The sequence below is a fragment of the Neophocaena asiaeorientalis genome, unplaced genomic scaffold, assembly GCF_003031525.2.
Source record: "Neophocaena asiaeorientalis asiaeorientalis breed wild unplaced genomic scaffold, Neophocaena_asiaeorientalis_V1.1 scaffold555, whole genome shotgun sequence".
Lineage (NCBI taxonomy): Eukaryota > Metazoa > Chordata > Mammalia > Artiodactyla > Phocoenidae > Neophocaena > Neophocaena asiaeorientalis.
The window spans coordinates 760542-779890 of record NW_020175832.1 but is presented as its reverse complement, the minus strand read 5'-3'; the positions used below and the strand labels follow the sequence as shown (position 1 = coordinate 779890).

The 19349-nt window shown below is 35.8% G+C and overlaps 1 protein-coding gene across 1 annotated transcript in view; it reads left to right on the top strand.

Moving 5' to 3' along the window:
* Positions 1 to 19349, top strand: part of MMP16 (matrix metallopeptidase 16) — a 352820-nt gene that overhangs the window by 301583 nt on the left and 31888 nt on the right. The gene's annotated exons all lie outside the window — the stretch shown is intronic.

Genomic DNA, 19349 nt, shown 5'->3' with positions numbered 1-19349 from the left:
TTTTTCCTTAAGAAACCAGTTCTTAATATCTCCCTTCACTGGTCAAGATGCTACTCAGTATAGATGTGTATAATTGAGTGTAAGGCTGGTTGTATAAACTGCGGGCCTTTCCACTCCATGCTAGCCAGTCTCATTGTTTGGTATACGTGACACAGGATATACCTGTCATTGTTTAGAATAATGATGTCTAAACAGACCCTCTCATTCCTCTACTTGATATTTATCAGTGAACTGAGTCAGTCTCTTCTATTTATGTTCAAAAGTTGGTTTATTTAGTGAGAAAGCCCCAGAAATAGAAAATGTATTGCCCTTCTGGGAAGTAATATGCTTTTCTCCAGCAACTTAATGTAGTACACACTTTGTGCTAGTCAGCTGTCTGAATATCACCCAGGCAAATCCTGTGTAATAGAGTCATATTTTAAAAGCACAATCAAGCCAGATGTTTATATCCTCGATTACTAGTCATGTTCAGGCTGAATGGTTATGAGTTAATAATATCAAAAATCTATGTTAGAAATTGAGCTGGTGTAAAGTCCTTCAAGAGTTGGACGTAAATTTAAAAAACACTTTCAGTGTTGTCCAAATCAGTAGTAGTCAAAATTAAGTAGTTAAAAAATTGTCTCAAAAGTTATCTCATATTGTTGCTATCACTCAATAACTTTTAAGCAGGACTTAACCTATTTGACATTTTTGTTTCAAGAGGCAAAAATCTCTTATAGAATAGGAACCAAAATATCTGAGGCAGAAAAGAGGAGGGTAATAAAATTTGGGAATAAGAAAGGAATATAAAAGATACATATCAAAAGAGAAGAGTTGTCTAAAATATGTGATACCACAAGATGACAAAAAAAGAAAACTTTTGCTTAAGAAATGGTTTATGTGACTTGCATTACTACTTTATTTCAAATGCTCATAAACTGCAATTTATTTATGCTGCTTACAAATTATCACTTTTGAAAGACTTAGGAAATGCTAATGAAGTTCATTTAAGGTAGAAATACATTCCTTCTTACATAGTAAAATGGATAATCTAAAAGATCTTTTAATATAAATAGATGAATATAGGATTACTTATTTCTGTATAGGAAATAATGGAAAATTGATGCCTAAAAAGTTACATTAAATTAAGAAATTTACATTTAGTGGCCTTGGTGTACACAATAATAGATTTATAACATGTAAACTGTGCTATTTTTTTGAATTAAAAATATTCAGAAAATTTTAATATTAATATTTTATATGACATGAAGTGGCCATCTAAACCAAGGGTCCAAACATTTAATATTTGAAAATTTCCCTTGGTATTTTACCTCTATGTATTTATAATTATTTAGAAAATCTATTGTATGATTTTCTTATGGCAGTTTTTATTTATACTTCAAACTGCAATATTTTTTCATCAATAGTGCTTCTGTGTCGAAATGTTCCTCATTTTCAAAAACTTTTGCCACATACTTTTATTTCTTGTGTTTGAGTTTGAGTTCCCTGGAAAGCAAACACTATGATAAAGTTACAGGGAGGGAAGTAAACCTGTGAAAGATAAAGAGGGAGGAAGCAGGACTGGCACAGTGTCTTGGCAAACCCAACAAGGAACTCCAGGGCAAAGATTGCCCACTAGAGAAGTCCCAGGTAGGGCAGAAATAGCCAGAATCTAGTACCTGCTGTGCTCAGTCAGGAAGCTGGAAGCTGCCTGGAAGCTGCCCAAACACAGCATGGACCGACAAAAGGCACTCAGCTGACTGCTTGGCCTAACTATCAGATCCAAAGGCATTCAGCTGAATGGCCAGTTCTTTATTCAAGGGAGATCTAAGCCACTCACCTCAGTGTCTGCCACATTTGGATAAGTATTCAAATACTTCTCTGGATAAATTCTCTGCTTACTTGATAATAAATGCTAGTAATGAAAAGTGGCATGACCTCCAAAATTGGGTATGTATTCAAATTTCTTGAGTAACCTACCTGTAAACAATATAGAAATTAAAAGGTAATCCATAATTTCTCTTTCAGATATTTCATCATTACTGTATAGGAATGCAGGAGATTCTGTTCTTTAATTTTGTATCCTGCTGCTTTACAAAATTCATTGATTAGCTCTAGTAGTTTCCTGGTAATATCTTTAGGATTCTCTATGTATGGTATTATGTCATCTGCAAACAGTGACAGTTTTACTTCTTTTCCAATTTGGATTCCTTTTATCTCTTTTTCTTCTCTGATTTGATTGCTGTGGCTAAAACTTCCAAAACTATGTTGAATAATACTAATGAGAGTGGGCAACCTTGTCTTGTTCCTGATCTTAGTGGAAATGTTTTAAGTTTTTCACCGTTGACAATGATGTTGGCTGTGGGTTTGTCATATATGGCCTTTAAGGAAACACTCCCATTTACCATTGCAACAAAAAGAATAAAATACCTAGGAATAAACCTACTTAAGGAGACAGAAGACTTGTATGCAGAAAACTATAAGACACTGATGAAAGAAATTAAAGATGATATAAACAGTTGGAGAAATATACTATGTCCTTGGATTAGAAGAATCAATATTGAGAAAATGACTATACTACCCAAAGCAATCTACAGGTTCAATGCAATCCATATCAAACTACCAATGACATTTTTCACAGAACTAGAACAAAAAACTTCACAATTTGTATGGAAACACAAAAGACCCCGAAGAGCCACAGCAATCTTGAGAAAAAAAAACAAAAAAACAAGAGAGCTGGAGGAATCAGGCTCCCTGACTTCAGACTCTACTACAAAGTTACAGTAATCAAGACAGTATGGTAATGGCACAAAAACAGAAACATAGGTCAATAGAACAGGATAGAAAGCCCAGAAATAAACCCATGCACATATAATCACCTTATCTTTGATAAAGGGGGCAAGAATATACAATGGAGAAAAGACAGCCTCTTCTATAAGTGGTGCTGGGAAAACTGTACAACTATATGTAAAAGAATGAAATTAGAACACTCCCTAACACCATTCACAAAAATAAACTCAAAATGGATTAAAGACATAAATGTAAGGCCAGACACTGTAAAACTCTTACAGAGAAACAAAGGCAGAACACTCTATGACATAAATCACAGCAAGATCCTTTTTGACCCACCTCCTAGGGAAATGGGAATCAAAACAAAAATAAACAAATGGGACCTAATGAAACTTAAAAGTTTTGCACAGTAAAGGAAACCATAACCAAGATGAAAAAGACAATCCTCAGAATGGGAGAAAATATTTGCGAATGAAGCAACTGACAAAGATTACTCTCCAAAATATACAAGCAGCACATGTAGCTCAATATCAAAAACACAAACAACCCAATCCAAAAATGGGCAGAAGACCAAAATAGACATTTCTCCAAAGAAGATATAGAGATGGTCAAGAGGCACATGAAAAGATGCTCAACATCACTAATCATAATCATTAGAGAATTGCAAATCAACACTACAATGTGGTATCACCTCACACAAGTCAGAATGGCATCATCAAAAAATCTACAACCAATAAATGCTGGAGAGGGTGTGGAGAAAAGGCAACCCTCCTACACTGTTGGTGGGAATGTAAATTGATACAGCCACTATGGAGAACAGTATGGAGGTTCCTTAAAAAACTAAAAATAGAACTACCATATGACCCAGCAATCCCACTACTGGGCATATACCCTGAGAAAACCATAATTCAAAAAGAGTCATGTACCACAATGTTCCTTGCAGCTCTATTTACAATAGCCAGGACATGGAAGCAACCTAAGTGCCCATCAAGTGATGAATGGATAAAGAAGACGTGGCACATATATACAACGGAATATTACTTAGCCATAAAAAGAAATGAAATTGAGTTATTTATAGTAAGATGGATGGACCTAGAGACTGTCCTACAGAGTGAAGTACATCAGAAAGAGAAAAACAAATACCATATGCTAACACATATATATGGACTCTAATAAAAAACAATGGTTCAGAAGAACCTAGGGGACAGGAATAAAGACACAGATGTAGAGAATGGTCTTAAGGGCACAGGGAGGGGGAAGGGTAACCTGGGATGAAGTGAGAGAGTGGCATTGACACCTATACACTACCAAATGTAAAATAGATAGCTAGTGGGAAGCTCGGTGCTTTGTGACCACCTAGAGGGGTTTCCAAAAATGGGCAGAAGACCAAAATAGACATTTCTCCAAAGAAGATATAGAGATGGTCAAGAGGCACATGAAAAGATGCTCAACATCACTAATCATAATCATTAGAGAATTGCAAATCAACACTACAATGTGGTATCACCTCACACAAGTCAGAATGGCATCATCAAAAAATCTACAACCAATAAATGCTGGAGAGGGTGTGGAGAAAAGGCAACCCTCCTACACTGTTGGTGGGAATGTAAATTGATACAGCCACTATGGAGAACAGTATGGAGGTTCCTTAAAAAACTAAAAATAGAACTACCATATGACCCAGCAATCCCACTACTGGGCATATACCCTGAGAAAACCATAATTCAAAAAGAGTCATGTACCACAATGTTCCTTGCAGCTCTATTTACAATAGCCAGGACATGGAAGCAACCTAAGTGCCCATCAAGTGATGAATGGATAAAGAAGACGTGGCACATATATACAACGGAATATTACTTAGCCATAAAAAGAAATGAAATTGAGTTATTTATAGTAAGATGGATGGACCTAGAGACTGTCCTACAGAGTGAAGTACATCAGAAAGAGAAAAACAAATACCATATGCTAACACATATATATGGACTCTAATAAAAAACAATGGTTCAGAAGAACCTAGGGGACAGGAATAAAGACACAGATGTAGAGAATGGTCTTAAGGGCACAGGGAGGGGGAAGGGTAACCTGGGATGAAGTGAGAGAGTGGCATTGACACCTATACACTACCAAATGTAAAATAGATAGCTAGTGGGAAGCTCGGTGCTTTGTGACCACCTAGAGGGGTGGGATTGGGAGGGTGGGAGAGAGACGGTAGAGGGAAAGCATATGGGGATATAAGTATACAGATAGCTGATTCACTTTGTTATATAGCAGAAACTAACACAACAATGTAAAGCAATTATACTCCAGTAAAGATGTTAAAATTATTTTTTAATTTAAAAAAATTGAAAAAAATAATAAGAATGAAAATAAAAGGTAACCAAATAATGGGCATTGACGTCAGTCAGTGTCCTTAATCATTAATTATTGACATTATTTATTTGTGTAGGTAGAAGGCAAATTTGTTCAGCCGAATATTGTGTTATATAAGAAGTACCATTTATTGGGTACTATGAGCCAAATACAGTTTGGGTATATTATACATTTGATCTATCATTATTTCCAGAACTTTTTATGAGAGGTGTTAGTATTTTATGTACAAATTAGGAAAGGAAGCCTCAAATTTAGTGACTTGCCCAATATCTCACAGCTAATAATTGGTATAGCATTCATCCCCTAGTTCTGATTTCAAAGCTGTTGAATGTTCCACTAAACCACAGAGACTAATAAAGAATATATTATTTATGATAATTTTTTAAAAATTTATAGTGTTCTCAAAGAATGTATCAGTGTTGAACAGTAATCAGCCAAGTAAAATTTAGTGGATAAACCACGTACAGGCTCATTTTATATGAATAAAAGCCAGCCAATGTGAAATTATGTTCTAATTTTTTATGTAAAAGGTCGCATAGTAAATACTTTTGACTTTGCGGATCATAAGGTCTCTATCATAATTACTAAATGCTGTTGTTACATGATGAAAGCAGATTAAACAATATGTGAATGAATTGGTGTGTCTGTGTTCAGATAAAATTTTATTTACAAAAACAGGCAGCAGCTGGTGGCCCTAGTTTACTGACCACTCTTGTAATAGAAGATACAAAATATAAATGTATAAGTAGAGTTTTGTAGACTCTGAGGAAACAAAAATACAGTTGATTGTTTTAAAAACTTGGTAATTTAAAAAAGGTATCTAATTCATGGGGATACAATGAGCAAGGCATGAGCATAATACAGTGGATTAATTAGTAAACACTTCCAAAAATAAATGTGGAATTGATAAAGTTGATAAAGGGGAAAGGAAGCAGGAAATTATCAGCAATTCTGAGAGCCAGACAGAGTGTATGCATGTTCTGTTTTGAAAGTCAATTTGGAATTAAGTTAAGCACTGAATTAAGAGAACTGGACTGTAGTACAAATCTATTAGCAATTGGTTGTGTGATTTCAAGCACATAACTTTTTTGACTTGTAAAATAAATGTGTTAGGCTAGGCTGAATTCTCAACGTTTTTTTCTGATCCAGTACATGTGAACAATACAGTGCACTCCTCTCAGTAACAGTGGCTCAGTTCAAGGGTGTTACGAGCATAAGTAATAGTCTCAGCCTCCAGAGTAGGCACTGTCCTCTTGATAAAAATTCTTAAAAGTAATTAGACACTATACTTTTCCTTGTAGGAATAAGCATGTAATTTAAAAATTCCTTTTGGTATTGTTTGCTTAGTGTCTCTTTCTTGTGCTGGTCTCTCAGCTCCACAAAAGCAAGACCCTAGTGTGTTTCCTTCGTTGTTGTATCTACAGCTCCTAGTTCAGTGACTGGCTATAATAGGCTCTTAACAAGTATACATTGGATGGCTAGCTGTCTGGCTGGCTGTCTGGCTGTCTGGTTGTCTGGCTGGATGCATTGCTTGGTGAATCTCATTGAAAAATTATTGGAATAGATGATCTATAAAGTCCCTTCAAACCCCAAACATTCATTGAAGTTATTTGTTTTATTTGTAAAGCTTCTCTGTCTTTAACTCAGACTTGTTGATATTCTTCTCTGCATTCTGCCAAGTACAAAGTCAGTAAGGACCAGTTTTTTCCACTTATTCCAGAAATCAACCTCATATGAAATCCAGTAAATGCCTTCTTTCTGCCAAAGAGGCAATATTTTCCTAGAGAACCAGACCATCTGATGGTAAGGTAGTTTAAAAATCCACTTCTCCTATTAAAAAAAAAAAATAGTTGAATATGAGTTTTACATATTTACTCAAAATCTAAAAAATAGGAACAAAGTCACTTCAATTTTGTCATGTGAAAATCTTACCTCATCAAGATACAAAAGGAATTGTATAATTGTATTTCCTTAATAAGCACTTGGAGAATTAACTGTATGGCTCACAATCATTGTTGCATTATTTTCTTGAATTCTAATGCCACAAATACTCAGCAGGCAAGATGTTGTTCATTTTACATTGTTTTGTATGTAACTGCTGGAATCTCATCATGCAACCTTACAGCAAATGTTTACTGATGTGTTTTCTTGATTGTTTTGTGTTTTAAAGAGAAATGGATACATTTAAAAAATCCCCTAGTGTTTGTTCCTAAAAGAAAAAAAAATTAAAGCTAATTGAGACCTTTTTAGACAAAGGTCTTGATCACTAAAAGTGAAGGGCAAATAGTTTCTCTTTTATTGATGGAAAACTTTTGACCAACAGTATCGGAGAGTATTTCCAAAACACATTACAATTCCCTCTCCTCAGAATAATACTTTTATATAATAACAAGGCTTTCCTGGAAGAACTGTAAGTCTTCGTCTTTCTTCACACATTGTCCTCTCCTGAGACACACATAAAAAACTGTGTTTCTGTGACTATTTTCTCATGTTGTATGCACCAGGACACCCTGGGTACCCTTGAGCCTAGCAACATCACTAGAAGGCCTAGAAAGAGTGTGAAGAAATTTTCATGGAAAGGATTGAGTTTAGGAACTGCAAATGGAAGTGCTCTAAAGCATACTAGAGTGCTTCTGCTTGAAAGAAAAGACAACCAACTGAGTTGAGCTGGTAAAAATTTTACTCTTATGTAGCCAGCATGGGAGGCATTGAAACTATATACTGTTTCGTAATTAAAGCTGAGATGAAAGGAATGGATGTAATAAGTCACTGAGGTACAGGCTAACAGAACAGGACTTTCTTTCTCTTTCTTCTATTGTTGTAAGGCTTTCTATTTTAAATGTCACAGAGATATGACTAAAATATAGAGCAAGCTGGAAAACAGCTCTGTGGATTTTCCATCACACTAACTCTGGCAAGGAAGTGACCTGGGCCTTTTGGGTGTAGTTTTTTTCTTTATAAAGTATTTAGATTAAACAATGGCTCAGGAGAGGTGTATATTTTTATGATAATATTTCCCAACATACAATTAAATATAATCACACAGTACTGGGTCATGCTTTTAAATTTTCTTGGACTTGCTGATAGTTATAAAATTAATTTTCCTTCTATCAGCAAGACACAAGACTGAAGTCCATGATGTTGTTTATGTAATCTTTATTGTCCCTTTATGTGAAAGTTTTGGATTTTGTATTCAATTATTTGTGTAATATTAAACATGGTTCTTTGAATCACTAACCATTTATAAAGCACCTGTTACTTTCCAGGCATTATATACAAGGTGCTACAGAAAAATGGAATCGGATATGTTTGTTCTCAAGTTGTACACAGTCTATAATGGGTGGTGGGCTTGTGATTCATTAAAGTGCAGAGTACAAAGTAAAATGATAAAAGTGAAGACTGAGCACTCTGGCAAAGTAAGAGGCCCACTTTGCTCAGCTAGGAACTGCTTTCCAAAGACATGATGTCAAGCTAAGTCTTGAAAGAGCCATACCAGTTTTCCAGAAAGGTAACTAAGCAGAATGTAATGTAATGATAAGAGACCCATATTAAGAAGAATCTTGAAATGACTTATAGTTGGGTTTGAGTTTTATTGCAAATGCAATGGGAAACCACTTTAAAATGTGAACAAAAGAGATAAAATCAGGCATACATTCTAGGGAGATATCTTTAATGACCTTATAGAAGATAGATAAAAGACAAGCAGACTGGAGGCAGGGAAACAAGGAAGGAGGCTTCTGGACTAATACCAGCTATAAAGTAAAAGGGCTGCTCTTAAGTCACAAGCCTGGAAGGCATATGATACAGTGGCTAACAGCCAGGACTTCGGCCAACAGACTTGGTCTTATACACCTAATATCTGTGTTATGTTTGGATGGTCAAAAAGTTATATTGAACAGTCTCATTCAGTAAAAAGAAAAATAAACCCAACCAGGTTAACTGAGCTTAGGAGTGGGTGTGACAGGAAGTCACATAGCTCAGAAACTGGCTATGCATGCCATCTCTCTAATAGGCCTCCTTGTTTCTCTTCTATTTGTTCTTTGCATTTACCCCATTATTTTTTCTCTTTCAATCTACCTCTCTGATTACTCGATTTCTTCTTCCTCATAATGTATGCTTGCCTAGGGAATCATGGCTTCATAGGCCTCCTAATGCATAATGACTATTCAGTTGCCCCTGCTGGGTGGGAAAGTCTCTCAATATTCCCTGAGTCATATTAACAAGAAAGAGACATGAATGGCTCTGCTCATCTCTTCTGATCTGCCTAACCCATATCTCCATAACTCTGCAGACTTTTAACTGTCTCTAGGTTTGGAGTGGTAATATATAGGGAGGCTATGGAGAACAATGAGACCTACCTTAGAGCTTGTGGACAAGACACTTGACTTTAAAAGGGATGATGGAAAAGCATACCTAGTACCTGGGTCAAGAAGAATGATCTGCAGGGACAGATTCAAGGAAGAGTTACAAAATAAAACCAGCTGGATGTAATGATACAATAGATATGAAAAACTATGAACAGGGAAGTTTCAGATGTGAGCCACTGAGTAACTAGCATGCCAAACAGGGAAAAACAAGAAGAAAGGTCTTTTGATGAGTTCAAATTTGAGCACGTGGGTCAATTTTGTAGAAAATCCCTGTAGGTAACTGTATATATTTTTGGCTTTCAAGATATATTTGGACTATAGACAGCCATTTACGACCACTCTCTTTTTTGGATTCTTGGGTTTTTTTACCTTAGTCTTCCTTCCTTGTCTCTTCTAACTCCTTCCTATTTGCCTACTCTCCCCTCATCCCTTATGTGATCTTTTTTGGGGTCACATGTTTCTAGAAACCCAGTCCTGGTTTCTCTTCATGCTCTATATATTTCCCTGTATTATCTCATGAAATCATAAATTAGTAAATGCCATATTTATGCTTGTGACTTAAAATCTATTATCTTCAAACACACATCCAATTGTCTATTTGACTTCTTGATTTAGATATCTAAATGACCTCTCAAACTTTTGAATTGAACCCCCAACAGCATATCCACCCCAGTCATCTTTGTCTATTTATGTAACGATATTATTCTCTTATTTACAAAAGTCAGAACTTCAGGATTTTCCATGATACAATCTTTTCCTCATTCCCCACAGCCAACCCATCGGCAATGCCTATAAATATCATCTCCAAAATATGTCATGATTCCTTTCCAACTCTATTGCTGCCATCTTATTCGCGACTACTTATAAATAAGTAAGTAAATAAATAAATAAACCTTTTAAACTGAATTATTCAGTGGCTTCTTATTTCACTTACAATAAAGTTTAAATTTTGACAAGGCCATGGAAATAGAGGTCCTCACCTCTATCCTTACTATATACTCCTACAATGTTTTGTTCTAGCTATCTAACAAGATTTTTCCCATTGGGACATTAGTTCTTGGTTTCCTCCCCCTCAAACCATCTTCAATGGGTTGGCTCTTTTGAATTATGTGAGTCACAATTCATCTGTCACCCAAATAAAGGGATATTTCCTATCTCCAATACAAAGAAGCCCCCCATCCACCACTAAATTGTTACATCAATGTTTTTTTTTTTTTCTGTTTTATAGCACTTTTCTTTTTGAAATTATCTTCATTCTTTTTCTTATTTAAGGTCAGTTTTCCCCATACTCATTCACTGTGATCTAATCTCCATGAGTAGAGATGTTGCCCTTCTTTTTTTTTTTTTGGTGGTACGCAGGCCTCTCACTGTTGTGGCCTCCCCATTGCGGAGCACAGGCTCTGGACACGCAGGCTCAGCGGCCATGGCTCACAGGCCCAGCCGCTCTGCGGCATGTGAGATCTTCCCGGACAGGGACATGAACCCATGTCCCTTGCATCGGCAGGCAGACTCTCAACCACTGTGCCACCTGGGAAGCCCAAGATGTTGCCCTTCTTGTTCACTCCCATATCTCTAGTGCCTAAAGCAGTGCCTGGTATGTGTACTAAGTTGTTGATTAATAATTCAATTAATTAATTCTAGCAAAAGATCCTTTTTTTTTCTTTTTTTAGGATGTATGGACAGCCTCTTACATGGCGAGTTTATTTTTCTTTTTATTGGGGTATAGTTGCTTTACAATGTTGTGTTACTTTCTGCTGTACAAAAAAGTGAGCCAGCTATATGTTTACATATACCCCCTCTTTTTTGGATTTCCTTCCATTTAGGTCACCACAGAACACTGAGTAGAGTACCCTGTGCTATAGAGCAGGTTCTCATTAGTTATCTATTTTATAAATATTAGTGTATATATGTCAATCCCAATCTCCCAATTCATCCCAACCCCCGTTTCCCCTCTTGGTGTCCATAAGTTGGTTCTCTATATCTGTTTCTATTTCTGCCTTGCAAACAGGTTCATCTGTACCATTTTTCCAGATTCCACATATATGCATTACTATAAGATATTTGTTTTTCTCCTTCTGACTTACTTCGCTCTGTATGACAGTCTCTTAAGATCCATCAACAACTCTATAAAAGACCCAATTTCATTCCTTTTTGTGGCTGAGTAATATTCCATTGTATATATATTCCACATCTTCTTTATCCATTCCTCCGTTGATGGACATTTAGTTTGCTTCCAAGACCTGGCTGCTGTAAACAGTGCTGCAATGAACATTGGGCTTCATGTGTCTTTTTAAATTATGGTTTTCTTAAGGTATATGCCCAGTAGTGGAATTGCTAGGTCATACTGTAATTCCATTCTTACTTTTTTAAAGCACCTCCATACTGTTCTCCATAGTGGCTGTATCAATTTACATTCCCACCAACAGTGTAGGAGGGTACCCTTTTCTCCACACCCTCTCCAGCACTTAATGTTTGTAGATTTTTTGATGATGGCCATTCTGACCAGTGTGATATGATACCTCATTGTAGTTTTGATTTGCATGTCTCTGATAATTAGTGATGTTAAGCATCTTTTCATGTGCCTCTTGGCCATCTGTATGTCTTCTATGGAGAAATGTCTATTTACGTCTTCTGCCCATTTTTGGATTGGACTGTTTTGTTTTGTTTTGTTTTTTGATATTGAGCTTCACATGCTGTTTGTATATTTTGGAGATTAATCCCTTGCCTGTTGCTTCATTTGCAAATATTTTCTCCCATTTGGAGTGTTGTCTTTTCATTTTGTTTATGGTTTCTTTGCCATGCAAAAGTTTTAAGCTTCATTAGGTCCATTTGATTAGTTTTCTTTTTACTTTCAGTACTCTAGGAGGTGGGTCAAAAAAGATATTGCTGTGAGTTATGTCAAAGAGGGCTCTTTCTATGTTTTCCTCTAAGAGTATTACACTGTCTGGTCTTACATTCAGATCTTTAATCCATTTTAAGTTTATTTTTGTGTATGGTATTAGGGAATGTTCTAATTTCATTATTTTACATGTAACTGTCCAGTTTTCCCAGAACCACTTATTGAAGAGGCTATCTTATCTCCATTGTCTATTCTTGCCTCCTTTGTCAAAGATAAGGTGACCATGTGTGTGTGGGTTTAACTCTGGGCTTTCTATCCTGTTCCACTGATCTATATTTCTGTTTTAGTGGCAGTACCATACTGTCTTGATTACTGTAGTTTTGTAGTATAGTCTGAAGCCAGGGAGCCTGATTCCTCTAACTCCATTTTTCTTCCTCAAGATTGTTTTGGCTATTCGGGGTCTTTTGTGTCTCCATACAGATTTTAAGATTTTTTGTTCTAGTCCTCTGAGAAATGCCATTGGTAATTTGATAGGGATTGCATTAAATCTGTAGATTGCTTTGGGCAGTATAGTCATTTTGGCAATATTGATTCTTCCAAACCAAGGACATGGTATATCTTTCCATCTGCTTGTGTCATCTTTTATTTTTTTCATCAGTGTGTTATAGCTTTCAGAGTGCAGGTCTTTTACCAACTTAGGTAGGTTTATTCCTAGGTATTTTATTCTTTTTGTTGCAATGGTAAATGGGATTGTTTCCTTTTTCTGACTTTCATTGTTAGTATATATTAATGCAAGAGATTTCTGTGCATTAATATTGTATCCTGCAACTTTACCAAATTCATTCATGAGCTCTAGTAATTTTTTGGTGGCATCGTTAGGATTTTTTATGCAGAGTATCATGTCATCTGTGAACAGTGACACTTTTACTTCTTCTTTTCCAATTTGGATTCCTTTTATATCTTTTCCTGCTCTGATTATCATGGCTAGCACTTGCAAAACTATGTTGAATAATAGTAGCGAGAGTGGACATCATTGTATTGTCCCTGAGCTTAGTGGAAATTGTTTCAGTTTTTCAGCACTGAGAATGATGGTTGTTGTGGGTTTGTCATATATGGCCTTTACTATGTTAAGGCAGGTTGCCTCTAGGAACACATTCTGGAGAGTTTTTTATCATAAATGAGTGTTGAATTTTGTCAAAAGATTTTTCTGCATCTATTGAGATGATCATATGATTTTTATTCTTCAATTTGTTAATATGGTATATCACACTGATTTTCTTTTAACATCTTTATTGGAGTATAATTGCTTTACAATGTGGTGTTAGTTTCTGCTTTAGAACAAAGTGAATCAGCTATACATATACATGTATCCCCATGCCTCCTCTCTCTTCTGTCTCCCTCCCATCTGCCCTATCCCACCCCTGTAGGTGGTCACAAAGCAACAAGCTGATCTCTCTGTGCTATGGGACTTCTTCCCACTAGCTATCTATTTTACATTTGGTAGTATATATAAGTCCGTGCTACTCTCTCACTTTGTCACAGCCTACACTTCCCCCTCCCCATGTCCTCAAGTCCATTCTCTACGTCTGTGTCTTTATTGCTGTCTTGCCCCTAGGTTCTTCAGAGCCTTTTTTTTTTTTTTTAGATTCCATATATGTGTCTTAGCATACATTGCTTGTTTTTCTCTTTCTGACTTACTTCACTCTGGATGACAGACTCTAGGTCCATCTATCTCACAACAAATAATTCAATTTTGTTTCCATTTATGGCTGAGTAATATTCCATTTATATATGTGCCACATCTTCTTTATCCATTCATCTGTTGATGGACACTTAGGTTGCTTTCATGTCCTGGCTATTATAATTAGAGCTGCAGTGAACATTGTGGTACATGACTCTTTTGAATTATGGTATTTTCAGGATATATGCCCAATAGTGGGATTGTTGGGTCATATGGTAGTTCTATTTTTAGATTTTAAGGAACCTCCATACTGTTCTAGATAGTGGCTGTATCAATTTACATTCCCACCAACAGGGCAAGGGGGTTCCCTTTTCTCTACGTGCATTCCAGCATTTATTGTTTGTAGATTTTTTGATGATGGCCATTCTGACTGGTGTGAGGTGATTGTAGTTTCTATTTGGATTTCTCTAACGATTAGCGATGTTGAGCATTCTTTCATGTGTTTCTTGGCAATCTGTATATCTTCTTTGGAGAAATGTCTATTTAGGTCTTCTGCCCATTTTTGGATTGGGTTATTTGTTTTTTGATATTGAGCAGCATGAGCTGCTTATAAATTTTGGAGATTAATCTTTTGTCAGTTGTTTCATTTGCAAATATTTTCTCCCATTCTGATGGTTCTCTTTTTGTCTTGTTTATCATTTACTTTTCAGTGCAAATGCTTTTAAGTTTCATTAGGTCCCATTTGTTTATTTTTGTTTTGATTTCCATTTCCCTAGGAGGTGGGTCAAAAAGGATCTTGCTGTGATTTATGTCATAGAGTGTTCTGCCTATATTTTCCTCTAAGAGTTTCATAGTGTCTGGCCTTACATTTAGGTGTTCATTCCATTTTGAGTTTTTTTGTATATAGAGTTAGGGAGTGTCCTAATTTCATTCTTTACATGTAGCTGTCCAGTTTTCCCAGCACCACTTATTGAAGAGGCTGTTTTTCTCCATTGTATGTTCTTGCCTCCTTTATCAAAAATAAAGTGATCATATGTGCATGGGTTTATCTCTGGGCTTTCTATCCTGTTCCATTGATCTCTATTGATCTGTGAAGTCTGGGAGGCTGATTCCTCCAGTTCCATTTTTCTTTCTCAAGATTGCTTTGCCTATTCAGGGTCTTTTTTATTTCCATAAAAATTGTGAAGTTTTTTGTTCTAGTTCTGTGAAAAATGTCATTGGTAATTTGATAGGGATTGCATTGAATCTGTAGATTGCTTTGATAGTATAGTCATTTTCATAGTGTTGATTCTTCAAATCCAAGAACATGGTCTATCTCTCCAGCTGTTTGTATCATCTTTAATTACTTTCAGCAGTGTTTTATAACTTTCTGCATACAGGTCTTTTGTCTCCTTAGGTAGGTTTATTCCTGGGTATTTTATTCTTTTTGCAATGGTAATAGGTACTGTTTCCTTAACTTCTCTTTCAGATTTTTCATCATTAGTGTATAGGAATGCAAAACATCCGTCTTCCTTAATTTTATATCATGCTAATTTACCAAATTCATTGATTAGCTCTAGTAGTTTTCTGGTAGCATCTTTAGGATTCTCTATGTATAGTGCCATGTCATCTGCAAGTAGTGACACTTTTACTTCTTCTTTTCAAATTTGGATTCATTTTATTTCCTTTTCTTCTCTGATTGTTATGGCTAAAACTTCCAAATCTATGTTGAATAATAGGGGTGAAAGTGGATAACCTTGTCTTGTTTCTGATCTTAGTGGAAATGGCTTCAGTTTTTCACCATGGAGAATGATGTTGGCTATGGGTTTGTCATATATGGCCTTTATTATGTTGAGATAAGTTCCCTCTATGCCTACTCTCTGGAGATTTTTTATCATAAATGGTTGAATTTTGTTGAAAGCTTTTTCTGCATCTATTGAGATGATCATATGTTTTTTCTCCTTCAGTTTTTTAATATGGTTTATCACATTGATTGATTTGCATGTACTGAAGAATCCTTGCATTGCTGGGATAAACCCCTCTTGATCTCAGTGTATGATCCTTTTCATGTGCTGTTGGATTCTGTTAGTTAGTATTTTGTTGAGGATTTTTACATCTATGTTCATCAGTGATATTGGCCTGTAATTTTCTTTTCTTGTAACATCTTTTTGTGGTTTTGGTATAAGGGTGATGGTGGCCTCGTAGAATGAGTTTGGGAGTGTTCCTCCTTCTGCTATATTTTGGAAGAGTTTGAGAAGGATAGGTGTTAGCTGTTTTCTAAATGTTTGATAGAATTCACCTGTGAAGCCATCTGGTCCTGGACTTTTGTTTATTGGAAGATTTTTAATCACAGTTTCAGTTTCAGTGCCTGTGATTGGTCTGTTTACATTTTCTATTTCTTCCTGGTTCAGTCTCAGAAGGTTGTGCTTTGCTAAGAATTTTTCCATTTCTTCCAGCTTGTCCATTTTATTGGCATATAGTTGCTTAGTGTCAGTTGTTACTTCTCCTTTTTCTGTTCTAATTCTGTTGATTTTATTCTTCTCCCTTTTTTCTTGATGAGTCTGGCTAATGGTTTATCAATTTTGTTTATCTTCTCAAAGAACCAGTTTTTAATTTTATTGATTTTTGCTATTGCTTTCTTCATTTCTTTTTCATTTATATCTGATCTGATCTTTATGATTTCTTTCCTTCTGGTAACCTTGGGGTTTTGTTTTTTATTTCTTTATTTCTCTAATTGCTTTAGGTGTAAGTTTAAGTTGTTTATTTGAAAAGATTCTTGTTTCTTGAGGTAGAATTGTATTGCTATAATCTTCCCTCTTAGAACTGCTTTTGCTGCATACCGTAGGTTCTGGGTCATTGTGTTTTCATTGTCATTTGTCTCTAGGTATTTTTTGATTTCTGCTTTGATTTCTTCAGTGATGTCTTAGTTATTTAGTAGTGTATTGTTTAGCCTCCATGTGTCTGTATTTTTTACAGGTTTTTTCCTGTAATTATTATCTAGTCTCATAGCATTGTGGTTGGAAAAGATATTTGATATGATTTCAATTTTCTTAAATTTACCAAGGCTTGATTTGTGACCCAAGATATTGGTCTCTCCTGGAGAATATTCCATAGGCACTTGAGAAGAAAGTGTATTCTGTTGTTTTTGGATGGAATGTCCTATAAATATCAATTAAGTACACCTTGATTAATGTATAATTTAAAGGTTGTGTTTCCTTATTTATTTTCATTTTGGATGATATGTCCATTGGTGAAAGTGGAGTGTTAAAGTCCCCTACTATGATTGTTACTGTTGACTTCCCCTTTTAGGGCTGTTACCATTTGCCTTATGTATTGAAGTGCTCCTAAGTTGACTGCATAAATGTTTACAATTGTTATATGTTTTTCTTGGACTGATCCCATGATCATTATGTAGTCTGCTTCTTTGTCTCTTGTAATAGTCTTTATTTTAAAGTCCCTTTTGTCTTAGATGAAAATTGCTACTCCAGCTTTCTTTTGATTTCTGTTTGCATGGAATATCTTTTTCCATCCCCTCACTTTGATTGTATGTGTCCGTAGTTCTGAAGTGGGTCTCTTGTAGACAACATATATACAGGTCTCCTTTTTGTATCCATTGAGTCAGTCTATGTCTTTTGGTTGGAGCATTTAATCCATTTACATTTAAGGTAATTAACAATATGTATGTTCCTATTACCATTTTTTAAATTGTTTTGGGTTTGTTATTGTAGGTCTTTTCCTTCTCTTGTGTTTCTTGCCTAGAGAAGTTCCTTTAGCATTTGTTCTAAAGGTGGTCTGGTGATGCTGAATTCTCTTAGCTTTTGCTTGTCTGTAAAGGTTTTAATTTCTCCATTGAATCTGAATGAGATCCTTGCTGGGTAGAGTAGTCTTGGTTGTAAGTTTTTCCCTTTCATCAGTTTAAATATGTCTTGCCACTCCCTTCTTGCTTTCAGTGTTTCTGCTGAAAGATCAGCTGTTAACCTTATGGGGATTCCCCTGTTTGTTATTTTTCCCTTGCTGCTTTTAATATTTTTTCTTTGTATTTAATTGTTGATAGTTTGATTAATATATGTCTTTGTGTGTTTCTCCTTGGATTTATCCTCTATGGGACTCTCTTTGCTTCCTGGTCTTGATTGACTATTTCCTTTCCCATATTAGGGATTTTTCAACTATAATCTCTTCAAATATTTTCTCACTCCCTTTCTTTTTCTCTTCTTCTGGGACACCTATAATTCGAGTGTTGGTGTGTTTAATGTTGTCCCAGCGGTCTCTAAGACTGTCCTCAATTATTTTGATTCTTTTTTTCTGTATTCTGCTCTGCAGTAATTATTTACACTCTTTTATCTTTCAGATCAGTTATCCATTATTCTTCTTCAGTTATTCTGCTATTGATTCTTTCTAAAGAGTTTTTATTTTCATTTATTGTGCTGTTCATCGTTTGTTTGCTCTTTATTTCTTCTAGGTCCTTGTTAAACGTTTCTTGTATTTTCTGCATTCTATTTCCAAGATTTTGGATCATGTTTACTATCATTACTCTGAATTATTTTTCAGGTAGACTGCCTATTTTGTCTTCATTTTTTAGGCCTGGTGGGTTTTTACCTTGCTCCTTCATCTGTTGTGTGTTTCTCTGTCTTCTCATTTTGCTTAACTTAGTGTGTTTGGGGTCTCCTTTTTGCAGGCTGCTGTTTCATATTTCCTGTTGCTTTTGGTGTCTGCCCCCAGTTGGCAATGTTGATTCAGTGGGTTGTGTAGGCTTCCTGGTGGACGGGACTAGTGTCTGTGTTCTGGTGGATGAGGCTTCATCTTCTCTTTCTGGTAGGGAGGTCCACATCCTGTGTTGTGTTTTAGGGTGTCTGTGACCTTTTATTATGATTTTAGGCAGCCTCTCTGCTAATGGGTGGGGTTGTGTTCCTGTGTTGCTAGTTGTTTGGCATAGCTTGTCCAGCACTGTAGTTTTCTGGTTGTTGAGTGGAGCTGGGTCTTAACATTGAGATGGAGATCTCTTGGAGAGCTTCCACCGTCTGCTATTATGTGGATCCGGGAGGGTTTTGGTGGACCAATTCCTGAACTTGGCTCTCCCACCTCTGAGACACAGCCCTGACACCTGGCCAGAGCACCAGAATCCTGGCAGCCACATGGTTCAGAAGGAAATGGAGAAAAAAAGAATAAAATAAAATAAAGTTATTAAAATAAAAACCAAAAAATAATTATTAAAAATATAAAAAAATCAAAGTCAATTGAAAAATGAAAAAAAAAAAGGAAGAAAGAGAGCAACCAAACCAAAAATCAAATCCAACAATTATAACAAGTGCTAACAGCTATACTAAAAGAAAAAAACAAAACAAAA